The sequence below is a fragment of the Ambystoma mexicanum genome, chromosome 5p (genome assembly GCF_040938575.1).
Source record: "Ambystoma mexicanum isolate Mex_15411 chromosome 5p, UKY_AmexF1_1, whole genome shotgun sequence".
Lineage (NCBI taxonomy): Eukaryota > Metazoa > Chordata > Amphibia > Caudata > Ambystomatidae > Ambystoma > Ambystoma mexicanum.
Window position 1 is genome coordinate 1,015,218,134 of NC_090930.1, and position 14,708 is coordinate 1,015,232,841.

The following is a 14,708-nucleotide window of genomic DNA, read 5'->3' on the forward strand; positions in this document are numbered from 1 at the left end:
ATTTCAGCATGGTACGTGTATTACTGGGGTGCGCAGGAAGTTTCATACGCGATTGGCCCTGTGCGAGCGGGGTACGTGTATTTCTGGGGTGCGCGGGAAGTTTCACATGCGATTTCAGCAGGGTATGTGTATTACTGGGGTGCGCGGGAAGATTCACACGCGATTTCAGCAGGGTACATGTATTACTGGGGTGCGCAGGAAGTTTCAGGTACGATTTCAGCAGGGTACGTGTAGTACTGGGGTGCGTGGGAAGTTTCACACGCGATTGGCCCTGTGCGAGCGGAGTAGGTGTATTACTGGGGTGCGTGGGAAGTTTCACACGCGATTTCAGCAGGGTACGTGTATTACTGGGGTGCGCGAGAAGTTTCACACACGATTTCAGCATGGTACGTGTATTACTGGGGTGCGCAGGAAGATTCACACGCGATTTCAGCAGGGTACGTGTATTACTGGGGTGCGCGGGAAGTTTCACGCGCGATTTCAGCAGGGTACGTGTATTACCGGGGTGCGCAGGAAGTTTCACACGCGATTTCAGCAGGGTACGTGTATTACTGGGGTGCACGGGAAGGTTCACACGCGATTTCAGCAGGGTATGTGTATTACTGGGGTGCGCGGGAAGTTTCACACGCGATTTCAGCAGGGTACGTGTATTACTGGGGTGCGCGGGAAGTTTCACACGCGATTGGCCCTGTGCGAGCGGGGTACGTGTATTACTGGGGTGCGCGGGACGTTTCACACGCGATTTCAGCAGGGTACGTGTATTACTGAGGTGCGCGGGAAGTTTCACACGCGATTTCAGCAGGGTATGTGTATTACTGGGGTGCGCGGGAAGTTTCACACGCGATTTCAGCAGGGTACGTGTATTACTGGGGTGCGCGGGAAGTTTCACACGCGATTGGCCCTGTGCGAGCGGGGTATGTGTATTACTGGGGTGCGCGGGAAGTTTCACACGCGATTTCAGCAGGGTACGTGTATTACTGCAGTGCGCGGGAAGTTTCAAACGCAATTTCAGCAGGGTACGTGTATTACTGGGGTGCGCAGGAAGTTTCACACGCGATTTCAGCAGGGTACGTGTATTACTGGGGTGCACGGGAAGTTTCAAACGCGATTTCACCATGGTACGTGTATTACTAGGGTGCGCGGGAAGTTTCACACGCAATTTCAGCAGGGTGCGTGTATTTCGGGGGTGCGCAGGAAGTTTCACACGCGATTAGCCCTGTGCGAGCGGGGTACGTGTATTACTGGGGTGCGCGGGAAGTTTCACACGTGATTTCAGCAGGGTACGTGTTTACTGGGGTGCGTGGGAAGTTTCACACGCGATTTCAGCAGGGTACGTGTATTACTGGGGTGCGCGGGAAGTTTCAAACGCAATTTCAGCAGGGTACGTGTATTACTGGGGTGCGCGGGAAGTTTCACGCGCGATTTCAGCAGGGTTTGTGTATTACCGGGGTGTGCAGAAAGTTTCACACGCGATTTCAGCAGGGTACGTGTATTACTGGGGTGCACGGGAAGGTTCACACGCGATTTCAGCATGGTACATGTATTACTAGGGTGCGCGGGAAGTTTCACACGCGATTTCAGCAGGGTACGTGTATTTCGGGGGTGCGCGGGAAGTTTCACATGCGATTTCAGCAGGGTATATGTATTACTGGGGTGCGCGGGAAGTTTCACATGCGATTTCAGCATGGTACGTGTATTACTGGGGTGCGCAGGAAGTTTCATACGCGATTGGCCCTGTGCGAGCGGGGTACGTGTATTTCTGGGGTGCGCGGGAAGTTTCACATGCGATTTCAGCAGGGTATGTGTATTACTGGGGTGCGCGGGAAGTTTCACATGCGATTTCAGCATGGTACGTGTATTACTGGGGTGCGCAGGAAGTTTCATACGCGATTGGCCCTGTGCGAGCGGGGTACGTGTATTTCTGGGGTGCGCGGGAAGTTTCACATGCGATTTCAGCAGGGTATGTGTATTACTGGGGTGCGCGGGAAGTTTCACATGCAATTTCAGCATGGTACGTGTATTACTGGGGTGTGCGGGAAGTTTCACGCGCGATTTCAGCAGGGTACGTATATTACTGGGGTGCGTGGGAAGTTTCACACGCAATTTCAGCAGGGTACGTGTATTACTGGGGTGCGCGGGAAGTTTCACACGCGATTTCAGCAGGGTACGTGTATTACTGGGGTGCGCAGGAAGTTTCACACGCGATTGGCCCTGTGCGAGCGGGGTACGTGTATTACTGGGGTGCGCGGGAAGTTTCACACGTGATTTCAGCAGGGTACGTGTATTACTGAGGTGCGCGGGAAGTTTCACACGCGATTTCAGCAGGGTACGTGTATTACTGGGGTGCGCTGGAAGTTTCACACGCGATTTCAGCAGGGTACGTCTATTACTGGGGTGCGCGGGAAGTTTCACACGCGATTTCAGCAGGGTACGTGTATTACTGGGGTGTGCGGGAAGTTTCACACGCGATTTCAGCATGGTACGTGTATTACTGGGGTGCGCGGGAAGTTTCACACGTGATTTCAGCAGGGTACGTGTATTACTGGGGTGTGCGGGAAGTTTCACACGCGATTTCAGCATGATACATGTATTAGTGGGGTGCGCGGGAAGTTTCACACGCGATTTCAGCAGGGTACGTGTATTACTGGGGTGCGCGCGGGAAGTTTCACACGCGATTGGCTCTGTGCGAGCGGGATACGTGTATTACTGGGGTGCGCAGGAAGTTTCACACGCGATTTCAGCATGGTACGTGTATTACTGGGGTGCGCAGGTAGTTTCACACGCGATTTCAGCAGGGTACGTGTATTACTGGGGTGCGCGGGAAGTTTGACACGTGATTTCAGCAGGGTACGTGTATTACTGGGGTACGCGGGAAGTTTCACACGCGATTTCAGCAGGGTACGTGTATTATTGGGGTAGGCGGGAATTTTCACACGCGATTGGCCCTGTGCGAGTGGGGTACGTGTATTACTGGGGTGCGCGGGAAGTTTCACACGCAATTTCAGCAGGGTAGGTGTATTACTGGAGTGCACGGGAAGTTTCACACGAGATTTCAGCAGGGTACGTGTATTACTGGGGTGCGCGGGAAGTTTCACACCAATTTCAGCAGGGTACGTGTTTACTGGGGTGCGTGGGAAATTTCACACGCAATTTCAGCAGGGTCCGTGTATTACTGGGGTGCGCGGGAAGTTTCACACGCGATTTCAGCAAGGTACGTGTATTACTGGGGTGCGCGGGAAGTTTCACACGCGATTTCAGCATGGTACATGTATTACTGGGGTGCGCGGGAGGTTTCACACGTGATTTCAGCAGGGTACGTGTATTACTGGGGTGCGCAGGAAGTTTCACACGCGATTTCAGCAGGGTACATGTATTACTGGGGTGCGCAGGAAGTTTCAAACGCAATTTCAGCAGGGTACGTGTATTACAGGGGTGCGCGGGAAGTTTCACACGCAATTTCAGCAGGGTACGTGTATTACTGGGGTGCGCGGGAAGTTTCACACGCGATTTCAGCAGGGTACGTGTATTACTTTGTGCGCAGGAAGTTTCACACGCGATTTCAGCAGGGTCCGTGTATTACTGGGGTGCGCGGGAAGTTTCACACGCGATTGGCCCTGTGCGAGCGGGGTACGTGCATTACTGGGGTGCGCGGGAAGTTTCACACACGATTTCAGCAGGGTACGTGTATTACTGGGGTGCGCGGGAAGTTTCACATGCGATTTCAGCAGGGTACGTGTATTACTGGGGTGCGCGGGAACTTTCAAATGCGATTTCAGCAGGGTACGTGTATTACTGGGGTGCGCGGGAAGTTTCACGCGCGATTTCAGCAGGGTACGTGTATTACTGGGGTGCGCGGGAAGTTTCACACGTGATTTCAGCAGGGTACGTGTATTACTGGGGTGCACGGGAAGTTTTACACGCGATTTCAGCATGGTACGTGTATTACTAGGGTGCGCAGGAAGTTTCACAAGCAATTTCAGCAGGGTACGTGTATTACTTGGGTGCGCGGGAAGTTTCACACGCGATTTCAGCAGGTACGTGCATTACTGGGGTGCGCGGGAAGTTTCACATGCGATTTCAGCAGGGTACGTGTATTACTGGGGTGCGCGGGAAGTTTCACACGCAATTTCAGCATGGTACGTGTATTACTGGGGTGTGCGGGAAGTTTCACGCGCGTTTCAGCAGGGTACGTGTATTAGTGGGGTGCGCGGGAAGTTTCACACGCAATTTCAGCAGGGTACGTGTATTACTGGGGTACGCGGGAAGTTTCACACGCGATTTCAGCAGGGTACGTGTATTACTGGGGTGCGCAGGAAGTTTCACACGCGATTGGCCCTGTGCGAGCGGGGTAAGTGTATTACTGGGGTGCGCAGGAAGTTTCACATGCGATTTCAGCAGGGTATGTGTATTACTGGGGTGCGCGGGAAGTTTCACACGCGATTTCAGCAGGGTACGTGTATTACTTTGTGCGCAGGAAGTTTCACACGCGATTTCAGCAGGGTCCGTGTATTACTGGGGTGCGCGGGAAGTTTCACACGCGATTGGCCCTGTGCGAGCGGGGTACGTGCATTACTGGGGTGCGCGGGAAGTTTCACACACGATTTCAGCAGGGTACGTGTATTACTGGGGTGCGCGGGAAGTTTCACATGCGATTTCAGCAGGGTACGTGTATTACTGGGGTGCGCGGGAACTTTCAAATGCGATTTCAGCAGGGTACGTGTATTACTGGGGTGCGCGGGAAGTTTCACGCGCGATTTCAGCAGGGTACGTGTATTACTGGGGTGCGCGGGAAGTTTCACACGTGATTTCAGCAGGGTACGTGTATTACTGGGGTGCACGGGAAGTTTTACACGCGATTTCAGCATGGTACGTGTATTACTAGGGTGCGCAGGAAGTTTCACAAGCAATTTCAGCAGGGTACGTGTATTACTTGGGTGCGCGGGAAGTTTCACACGCGATTTCAGCAGGTACGTGCATTACTGGGGTGCGCGGGAAGTTTCACATGCGATTTCAGCAGGGTACGTGTATTACTGGGGTGCGCGGGAAGTTTCACACGCAATTTCAGCATGGTACGTGTATTACTGGGGTGTGCGGGAAGTTTCACGCGCGTTTCAGCAGGGTACGTGTATTAGTGGGGTGCGCGGGAAGTTTCACACGCAATTTCAGCAGGGTACGTGTATTACTGGGGTACGCGGGAAGTTTCACACGCGATTTCAGCAGGGTACGTGTATTACTGGGGTGCGCAGGAAGTTTCACACGCGATTGGCCCTGTGCGAGCGGGGTAAGTGTATTACTGGGGTGCGCAGGAAGTTTCACATGCGATTTCAGCAGGGTATGTGTATTACTGGGGTGCGCGGGAAGTTTCACACGCGATTTCAGCAGGGTACGTGTATTACTGGGGTGAGTGGGAAGTTTCACACATGATTTCAGCAGGGTACGTGTATTACTGGGGTGCGCGGGAAGTTTCACACGCAATTTCAGCATGGTACGTGTATTACTGGGGTGCGCAGGAAGTTTCACATGCGATTTCAGCAGGGTACGTGTATTACTGGGGTGCGCGGGAAGTTTCACACGCAATTTAAGCAGGGTACGTGTATTACTGGGGTGCACGGGAAGTTTCACACGCGATTGGCCCTGTGCGAGCTGGGTACGTGTATTACTGGGGTGCGCAGGAAGTTTCACACGCGATTTCAGCAGGGTACGTGTATTACTGGGGTGCGCGGGAAGTTTCACACGCAATTTCAGCAGGGTACGTGTATTACTGGGGTGCGCGGGAAGTTTCACACGCGATTGGCCCTGCCCGAGCGGGGTACGTGTATTACTGGGGTGCGTGGGAAGTTTCACACGTGATTTCAGCAGGGTACGTGTATTACTGGGGTGCGCAGGAAGTTTCACACACAATTTCAGCATGGTACGTGTATTACTGGGGTCCGCAGGAAGTTTCACACGCGATTTCAGCAGGGTACGTGTATTACTGGGGTGCGCGGGAAGTTTCACACGCAATTTCAGCAAGGTACGTGTATTACTGGGGTGCGCGGGAAGTTTCACACGCAATTTCAGCAGGGTACGTGTATTATTGGGGTGCGCGGGTGTTTCACACGCGATTGGCCCTGTGCGAGCGGGGTACGTGTATTACTGGGGTGCGCGGGAAGTTTCACACGCAATTTCAGCAGGGTACGTGTATTACTGGGTTGCGCGGGAAGTTTCACACGCGATTTCAGCAGGGTACGTGTATTACTGGGGTGTGCGGGAAGTTTCACACGCAATTTCAGCAGGGTACGTGTATTACTGGGGTGCGCGGGAAGTTTCACACGCGATTGGCCCTGTGCGAGCGGGGTACGTGTATTACTGGGGTGCGCAGGAAGTTTCACACACGATTTCAGCAGGGTACGTGTATTACTGGGGTGCGCGGGAAGTTTCACACGCGATTTCAGCAGGGTACGTGTATTACTGGGGTGCGCGGGAACTTTCAAACACTATTTCAGCAGGGTACGTGTATTACTGGGGTGCGCGGGAAGTTGCACGTGCAATTTCAGCAGGGTACGTGTATTACTGGGGTGCGCGGGAAGTTTCACACGCGATTTCAGCAGGGTACATATATTACTGGGGTGCAGGGGAAGTTTCACACGCAATTTCAGCAGGGTACATGTATTACTGGGGTGCACGGGAAGTTTCACACGCGATTTCAGCAGGGACGTGTATTACTGGGGTGTGCTGGAAGTTTCACATGCGATTGGCCCTGTGCGAGCGGGGTACGTGTATTACTGGGGTGCGCGGGAAGTTTCACATGCGATTTCAGCAGGGTACGTGTATTACTGCAGTGCGCGGGAAGTTTCAAACGCAATTTCAGCAGGGTACGTGTATTACTGGGGTGCGCAGGAAGTTTCACACGCGATTTCAGCAGGGTACATATATTACTGGGGTGCAGGGGAAGTTTCACACGCAATTTCAGCAGGGTACATGTATTACTGGGGTGCACGGGAAGTTTCACACGCGATTTCAGCAGGGACGTGTATTACTGGGGTGTGCTGGAAGTTTCACATGCGATTGGCCCTGTGCGAGCGGGGTACGTGTATTACTGGGGTGCGCGGGAAGTTTCACATGCGATTTCAGCAGGGTATGTGTATTACTGGGGTGCGCGGGAAGTTTCAAACGCAATTTCAGCAGGGTACGTGTATTACTGGGGTGCGCAGGAAGTTTCACACGCGATTTCAGCAGGGTACGTGTATTACTGGGGTGCGCGGGACGTTTCACACGCAATTTCAGCAAGGTATGTGTATTACTGGGGTGCGCGGGAAGTTTCACACGCAATTTCAGCAGGGTACGTGTATTATTGGGGTGCGCGGGTGTTTCACACGCGATTGGCCCTGTGCGAGCGGGGTACGTGTATTACTGGGGTGCGCGGGAAGTTTCACACGCAATTTCAGCAGGGTACGTGTATTACTGGGTTGCGCGGGAAGTTTCACACGCGATTTCAGCAGGGTACGTGTATTACTGGGGTGTGCGGGAAGTTTCACACGCAATTTCAGCAGGGTACGTGTATTACTGGGGTGCGCGGGAAGTTTCACACGCGATTGGCCCTGTGCGAGCGGGGTACGTGTATTACTGGGGTGCGCAGGAAGTTTCACACACGATTTCAGCAGGGTACGTGTATTACTGGGGTGCGCGGGAAGTTTCACACGCGATTTCAGCAGGGTACGTGTATTACTGGGGTGCGCGGGAACTTTCAAACACTATTTCAGCAGGGTACGTGTATTACTGGGGTGCGCGGGAAGTTGCACGTGCAATTTCAGCAGGGTACGTGTATTACTGGGGTGCGCGGGAAGTTTCACACGCGATTTCAGCAGGGTACATATATTACTGGGGTGCAGGGGAAGTTTCACACGCAATTTCAGCAGGGTACATGTATTACTGGGGTGCACGGGAAGTTTCACACGCGATTTCAGCAGGGACGTGTATTACTGGGGTGTGCTGGAAGTTTCACATGCGATTGGCCCTGTGCGAGCGGGGTACGTGTATTACTGGGGTGCGTGGGAAGATTCACACGCGATTTCAGCAGGGTACGTGTATTACTGGGGTGCGTGGGAAGTTTCACACGCGATTTCAGCAGGGTACGTGTATTACTGGGGTGCGCGGGACGTTTCACATGCGATTTCAGCAGGGTACGTGTATTACTGAGGTGCGCGGGAAGTTTCACACGCGATTTCAGCAGGGTATGTGTATTACTGGGGTGCGCGGGAAGTTTCACACGCGATTTCAGCAGGGTACGTGTATTACTGGGGTGCGCGGGAAGTTTCACACGCGATTGGCCATGTGCGAGCGGGGTATGTGTATTACTGGGGTGCGTGGGAAGTTTCACACGCGATTTCAGCAGGGTACGTGTATTACTGCAGTGCGCGGGAAGTTTCAAACGCAATTTCAGCAGGGTACGTGTATTACTGGGGTGCGCAGGAAGTTTCACACGCGATTTCAGCAGGGTACGTGTATTACTGGGGTGCACGGGAAGTTTCAAACGCGATTTCAGCATGGTACGTGTATTACTAGGGTGCGCGGGAAGTTTCACACGCAATTTCAGCAGGGTACGTGTATTTCGGGGGTGCGCAGGAAGTTTCACACGCGATTGGCCCTGTGCGAGTGGGGTACGTGTATTACTGGGGTGCGCAGGAAGTTTCACACGCGATTTCAGCAGGGTACGTGTATTACTGGGGTGCGCTGGAAGTTTCACACGCGATTTCAGCAGGGTACGTGTATTATTGGGGTGTGTGGGAAGTTTCACACGCGATTGGCCCTGTGCGAGCGGGGTACGTGTATTACTGGGGTGCGCGGGAAGTTTCACATGCAATTTCAGCAGGGTACGTGTATTACTGGGGAGCGCGGGAAGTTTCACACGCAATTTCAGCACGTTATGTGTATTACTGGGGTGCGCGGGAAGTTTCACATGCGATTTCAGCAGGGTACGTGTATTTCTGGGGTGCGCGGGAAGTTTCACACGCGATTTCAGCAGGGTACGTGTATTACTGGGGTGCGCGGGAAGTTTCACACGCGATTTCAGCATGGTACATGTATTACTGGGTTGCGCGGGAAGATTCACACGCGATTTCAGCAGGGTACGTGTATTACTGGGGTGCGCAGGAAGTTTCACACGCGATTTCAGCAGGGTACATGTATTACTGGGGTGCGCAGGAAGTTTCAGGTGCGATTTCAGCAGGGTACGTGTAGTACTGGGGTGCGTGGGAAGTTTCACACGCGATTGGCCCTGTGCGAGCGGAGTACGTGTATTACTGGGGTGCGTGGGAAGTTTCACACGCGATTTCAGCAGGGTACGTGTATTACTGGGGTGCGCGAGAAGTTTCACACGCGATTTCAGCATGGTACGTGTATTACTGGGGTGCGCAGGAAGATTCACACGCGATTTCAGCAGGGTACGTGTATTACTGGGGTGCGTGGGAAGTTTCACACGCGATTTCAGCAGGGTACGTGTATTACTGGGGTGCGCGGGACGTTTCACACGCAATTTCAGCAAGGTACGTGTATTACTGGGGTGCGCGGGAAGTTTCACACGCAATTTCAGCAGGGTACGTGTATTATTGGGGTGCGCGGGTGTTTCACACGCGATTGGCCCTGTGCGAGCGGGGTACGTGTATTACTGGGGTGCGCGGGAAGTTTCACACGCAATTTCAGCAGGGTACGTGTATTACTGGGTTGCGCGGGAAGTTTCACACGCGATTTCAGCAGGGTACGTGTATTACTGGGGTGTGCGGGAAGTTTCACACGCAATTTCAGCAGGGTACGTGTATTACTGGGGTGCGCGGGAAGTTTCACACGCGATTGGCCCTGTGCGAGCGGGGTACGTGTATTACTGGGGTGCGCAGGAAGTTTCACACACGATTTCAGCAGGGTACGTGTATTACTGGGGTGCGCGGGAAGTTTCACACGCGATTTCAGCAGGGTACGTGTATTACTGGGGTGCGCGGGAACTTTCAAACACTATTTCAGCAGGGTACGTGTATTACTGGGGTGCGCGGGAAGTTGCACGTGCAATTTCAGCAGGGTACGTGTATTACTGGGGTGCGCGGGAAGTTTCACACGCGATTTCAGCAGGGTACATATATTACTGGGGTGCAGGGGAAGTTTCACACGCAATTTCAGCAGGGTACATGTATTACTGGGGTGCACGGGAAGTTTCACACGCGATTTCAGCAGGGACGTGTATTACTGGGGTGTGCTGGAAGTTTCACATGCGATTGGCCCTGTGCGAGCGGGGTACGTGTATTACTGGGGTGCGCGGGAAGTTTCACATGCGATTTCAGCAGGGTATGTGTATTACTGGGGTGCGCGGGAAGTTTCACACGCAATTTCAGCATGGTACGTGTATTACTGGGGTGTGCGGGAAGTTTCACGCGCGATTTCAGCAGGGTACGTGTATTACTGGGGTGCGCGGGAAGTTTCACACGCAATTTCAGCAGGGTACGTGTATTACTGGGGTGCGCGGGAAGTTTCACACGCGATTTCAGCAGGGTACGTGTATTACTGGGGTGCGCAGGAAGTTTCACACGCGATTGGCCCTGTGCGAGCGGGGTACGTGTATTACTGGGGTGCGCGGGAAGTTTCACACGCGATTTCCGCAGGGTATGTGTATTACTGGGGTGCGCGGGAAGTTTCACACGCGATGTCAGCAGGGTACGTGTATTACTGGGGTGCGTGGGAAGTTTCACACATGATTTCAGCAGGGTACGTGTATTACTGGGGTACGCGGGAAGTTTCACATGCAATTTCAGCATGGTACGTGTATTACTGGGGTGCGCGGGAAGTTTCACATGCGATTTCAGCAGGGTAAATGTATTACTGGGGTGCGCGGGAAGTTTCACACGCAATTTCAGCAGGGTACGTGTATTACTGGGGTGCGCGGGAAGTTTCACACGCGATTGGCCCTGTGCGAGCTGGGTACGTGTATTACTGGGGTGCGCGGGAAGTTTCACACGCAATTTCAGCAGGGTACGTGTATTACTGGGGTGCGCGGGAAGTTTCACACGCAATTTCAGCATGGTACGTGTATTACTGGGGTGCGCGGGAACTTTCACACGCGATTTCAGCAGGGTACGTGTATTACTGGGGTGCGCGGGAAGTTTCACACGCGATTTCAGCAGGGTACATGAATTACTGGGGTGCACGGGAAGTTTCACTCACGATTTCAGCAGGGTACGTGTATTACTGGGGTGTGCGGGAAGTTTCACACGCGATTGGCCCTGTCCGAGCGGGGTACGTGTATTACTGGGGTGCGCAGGAAGTTTCACACGTGATTTCAGCATGGTACATGTATTACTGGGGTGCGCGGGAAGATTCACACGCGATTTCAGCAGGGTACATGTATTACTGGGGTGCGCAGGAAGTTTCAGGTGCGATTTCAGCAGGGTACGTGTAGTACTGGGGTGCGTGGGAAGTTTCACACGCGATTGGCCCTGTGCGAGCGGAGTACGTGTATTACTGGGGTGCGTGGGAAGTTTCACACGCGATTTCAGCAGGGTACGTGTATTACTGGGGTGCGCGAGAAGTTTCACACGCGATTTCAGCATGGTACGTGTATTACTGGGGTGCGCAGGAAGATTCACACGCGATTTCAGCAGGGTACGTGTATTACTGGGGTGCGTGGGAAGTTTCACACGCGATTTCAGCAGGGTACGTGTATTACTGGGGTGCGCGGGACGTTTCACATGCGATTTCAGCAGGGTACGTGTATTACTGAGGTGCGCGGGAAGTTTCACACGCGATTTCAGCAGGGTATGTGTATTACTGGGGTGCGCGGGAAGTTTCACACGCGATTTCAGCAGGGTACGTGTATTACTGGGGTGCGCGGGAAGTTTCACACGCGATTGGCCATGTGCGAGCGGGGTATGTGTATTACTGGGGTGCGTGGGAAGTTTCACACGCGATTTCAGCAGGGTACGTGTATTACTGCAGTGCGCGGGAAGTTTCAAACGCAATTTCAGCAGGGTACGTGTATTACTGGGGTGCGCAGGAAGTTTCACACGCGATTTCAGCAGGGTACGTGTATTACTGGGGTGCACGGGAAGTTTCAAACGCGATTTCAGCATGGTACGTGTATTACTAGGGTGCGCGGGAAGTTTCACACGCAATTTCAGCAGGGTACGTGTATTTCGGGGGTGCGCAGGAAGTTTCACACGCGATTGGCCCTGTGCGAGTGGGGTACGTGTATTACTGGGGTGCGCAGGAAGTTTCACACGCGATTTCAGCAGGGTACGTGTATTACTGGGGTGCGCTGGAAGTTTCACACGCGATTTCAGCAGGGTACGTGTATTATTGGGGTGTGTGGGAAGTTTCACACGCGATTGGCCCTGTGCGAGCGGGGTACGTGTATTACTGGGGTGCGCGGGAAGTTTCACATGCAATTTCAGCAGGGTACGTGTATTACTGGGGAGCGCGGTAAGTTTCACACGCAATTTCAGCACGTTATGTGTATTACTGGGGTGCGCGGGAAGTTTCACATGCGATTTCAGCAGGGTACGTGTATTTCTGGGGTGCGCGGGAAGTTTCACACGCGATTTCAGCAGGGTACGTGTATTACTGGGGTGCGCGGGAAGTTTCACACGCGATTTCAGCATGGTACATGTATTACTGGGTTGCGCGGGAAGATTCACACGCGATTTCAGCAGGGTACGTGTATTACTGGGGTGCGCAGGAAGTTTCACACGCGATTTCAGCAGGGTACATGTATTACTGGGGTGCGCAGGAAGTTTCAGGTGCGATTTCAGCAGGGTACGTGTAGTACTGGGGTGCGTGGGAAGTTTCACACGCGATTGGCCCTGTGCGAGCGGAGTACGTGTATTACTGGGGTGCGTGGGAAGTTTCACACGCGATTTCAGCAGGGTACGTGTATTACTGGGGTGCGCGAGAAGTTTCACACGCGATTTCAGCATGGTACGTGTATTACTGGGGTGCGCAGGAAGATTCACACGCGATTTCAGCAGGGTACGTGTATTACTGGGGTGCGTGGGAAGTTTCACACGCGATTTCAGCAGGGTACGTGTATTACTGGGGTGCGCGGGACGTTTCACACGCGATTTCAGCAGGGTACGTGTATTACTGAGGTGCGCGGGAAGTTTCACACGCGATTTCAGCAGGGTATGTGTATTACTGGGGTGCGCGGAAAGTTTCACACGCGATTTCAGCAGGGTACGTGTATTACTGGGGTGCGCGGGAAGTTTCACACGCGATTGGCCATGTGCGAGCGGGGTATGTGTATTACTGGGGTGCGTGGGAAGTTTCACACGCGATTTCAGCAGGGTACGTGTATTACTGCAGTGCGCGGGAAGTTTCAAACGCAATTTCAGCAGGGTACGTGTATTACTGGGGTGCGTGGGAAGTTTCACACGCGATTTCAGCAGGGTACGTGTATTACTGGGGTGCGCGGGAAGTTTCACACGCGATTTCAGCAGGGTACGTGTATTACTGGGGTGCGCGGGAAGTTTCACACGCGATTGGCCATGTGCGAGCGGGGTATGTGTATTACTGGGGTGCGTGGGAAGTTTCACACGCGATTTCAGCAGGGTACGTGTATTACTGCAGTGCGCGGGAAGTTTCAAACGCAATTTCAGCAGGGTACGTGTATTACTGGGGTGCGCAGGAAGTTTCACACGCGATTTCAGCAGGGTACGTGTATTACTGGGGTGCACGGGAAGTTTCAAACGCGATTTCAGCATGGTACGTGTATTACTAGGGTGCGCGGGAAGTTTCACACGCAATTTCAGCAGGGTACGTGTATTTCGGGGGTGCGCAGGAAGTTTCACACGCGATTGGCCCTGTGCGAGCGGGGTACGTGTATTACTGGGGTGCGCGGGAAGTTTCACACGTGATTTCAGCAGGGTACGTGTTTACTGGGGTGCGTGGGAAGTTTCACACGCGATTTCAGCAGGGTACGTGTATTACCGGGGTGCGCAGGAAGTTTCACACGCGATTTCAGCAGGGTACGTGTATTACTGGGGTGCACGGGAAGGTTCACACGCGATTTCAGCATGGTACTTGTATTACTAGGGTGCGCGGGAAGTTTCACACGCGATTTCAGCAGGGTACGTGTATTTCGGGGGTGCGCGGGAAGTTTCACATGCGATTTCAGCAGGGTATGTGTATTACTGGGGTGCGCGGGAAGTTTCACATGCGATTTCAGCATGGTACGTGTATTACTGGGGTGCGCAGGAAGTTTCATACGCGATTGGCCCTGTGCGAGCGGGGTACGTGTATTTCTGGGGTGCGCGGGAAGTTTCACATGCGATTTCAGTAGGGTATGTGTATTACTGGGGTGCGCGGGAAGTTTCACATGCGATTTCAGCATGGTACGTGTATTACTGGGGTGCGCAGGAAGTTTCATACGCGATTGGCCCTGTGCGAGCGGGGTACGTGTATTTCTGGGGTGCGCGGGAAGTTTCACATGCGATTTCAGCAGGGTATGTGTATTACTGGGGTGCGCGGGAAGATTCACACGCGATTTCAGCAGGGTACATGTATTACTGGGGTGCGCAGGAAGTTTCAGGTACGATTTCAGCAGGGTACGTGTAGTACTGGGGTGCGTGGGAAGTTTCACACGCGATTGGCCCTGTGCGAGCGGAGTACGTGTATTACTGGGGTGCGTGGGAAGTTTCACACGCGATTTCAGCAGGGTACGTGTATTACTGGGGTGCGCGAGAAGTTTCACA